The following is a 2,395-nucleotide window of genomic DNA, read 5'->3' on the forward strand; positions in this document are numbered from 1 at the left end:
AAGAAATTTTTTTTGTACCGACTCAATACGGTCAATATGCACTTGACATTGTGGACTCCAAAACGAAGAACAATATTCCAAAATAGGACGGACAAGGGAGGTAAATAATAATTTTGTTGTATAAGGGTCATTAAACGTTGCATTTAAGGCAGTTCAAATTTAAAAGGTTATACTCACACCATCCCTGAAAACAATCAATATCTGACTGTAAGTTGAAACCCGACGCTATATCATTATGTGATAAACAAAGCTTAACATCATCAGCATACATTAGTACACGAGAGTGTGTTATGATAGAGGGAAGATCGTTAATAAACAAAGTAAGCAGCAAAGGGCCCAAATGACTACCATGAGGCACTCCAGATGTCACATAGATCAGTTTTGAGGCAGCGTTCTTGAATATAACCCTCTAAGTCCTACCATTCAAATAACTTGAAATCCAAGTTAATAGATTACATGGAAAACCAAGCTGATTTTATTTGAATAAGAGAAGAGAGTGGTTGACAGAGTCAAAGGTCTTACTAAGATCTGTGTATATAACGTCAGTCTGCATTTTATTCTTAAATCCATTTAATACAATAGATGACAATTCCCGAAGGTTGGTGGTGGTCAATCTTCGCTTAACAAAACCATGCTGACACGGTGATATTAGCGAGGAACATAAATGTTGCAAATGAGAAGTAATAATACGTTCAAATGCTTTAGGAATTGCCGACAATTAAGAAATACCTCTGTAATTCTGGGCATCCGCCTTCGCACCCTTTTTGTGAAGTGGAAGGATAAAAGAGTTCTTCCAGATAGTAGAAAAAACTGACGATGAAATAGACAAATTAAAAAGTTTAAGAATCGGTTTACATATGGTTGACGCACAAAACTTAAGCACACACCCGGGGAGTCCATCAGGACCGGAAGAATAAGTTGGCGTTGTTTTTTCTAAGTCTCTTACGAGAGAAATTTCCGTAATTTCAGGGGTAAAGATACAATTTGCCTTATCTAAGGGATTTAAGGGAGCAGCCGAACTATAAGTAGTTTGGAAAAACTCGGCAGATAAATCAGCAATTTCAGAATCCGTCGATGCCTCCATTGAGTTAAAACGTACCGATGAAGGCAATGCTGACGACTTACGCTTGGCATTGACAAAGTTATAAAACTGCTTCGGATCATTTGAAAATTCAAATTTACATCGACTTAAATACATAGAATTGCAATGACTATTGAGAATATTAAAATCCGATCGAGCCACCACATATTTCGAAAAATCAGATGGCTTACCCGATTTCTAATACTTTTTATAAGTGTTTGTCTTAAGGTATTTAAGTCTTTGAAGCGCATTGGTAAACCAAGGTGGCCTGTTTGTCTTTGAAGGAGACCTATCAGGAACGCATTCATTAAAAAGCGTCAATTCTAAATACCGTGACTTCAGACGGGTCTGAAACAAACACAAGATCTAGTTGTCTATTTAATGAATTCCGTATAAAGCTTACTTGCTGTAACGATAATTCTAGAAGACCATCTACAAAATTATGGGCGGATAGAGGTATAGCGACTAGTGAGTCAGTAGGAGGAGACCAAGAAATATCAGGGAGAATAGTCACCCAAAACAATCAAAAGGTCACTGTTAGAAAGAAGGGATAGAACAGATTTTATCGCAGACAGGTGGTGCTCATAAATTATTAAATCAGAGCCAGGTGGAATATAGGAACATGTAACAAATATTGAGAATGATTGCAAGGAAACTTTGACACCAACAAATTCCATTTCGTTAGGAGTATCAGAGTGAATTCTCTCGGATGTTAGGCTAGTGCTAACGGCAATCAGCACACCGCCTCCCCTACGTGAGGAGCGATCGGTCCTATAGGCATTAGAAATTGTTTGACAGAACTTCATTGTCAGATATCTCTGGTTTCAGCCAAGTTTCCGTAAAAGCCAAAATATCAGCAGTAAATGCAGAGGAGTCAGCATAAAGCTTACGTAGCTTCATATTAAGTCCCCTAACATTTTGATAGGCCAAAAATAAACTGCTCAGTTTTTTGGCGCAGGTACTGTCGTGGAAGGCCTATTATTAGTTCTCCGTTTGATTGGAACAAATTCTTTAATGACCAATTCATCATTAAGCCAAAAACTTTTAGAATTCAGTACATTAAATACTTCCGGACGAGCAGACATTTTAAATGGAGATATCCTACGAACATATGGAAATTTAAGCTCCTCCACTGTGATGTTTTGAGATGGCAATTCCTGTTGTATAAATTCCAAAACATCTGCAGATGTGGTTTCAGGTGTTAAACGAGACACAAATAATTGCCTCCTATATGGAACAACCGAGAGACTCTTTCTTCCACCACCAGCAATATGAACATCGTTCGTCTGATTATCGAGACTAAGGACTCCTATA

Source organism: Drosophila suzukii (genome assembly GCF_043229965.1).
Source record: "Drosophila suzukii chromosome 2 unlocalized genomic scaffold, CBGP_Dsuzu_IsoJpt1.0 scf_2c, whole genome shotgun sequence".
Lineage (NCBI taxonomy): Eukaryota > Metazoa > Arthropoda > Insecta > Diptera > Drosophilidae > Drosophila > Drosophila suzukii.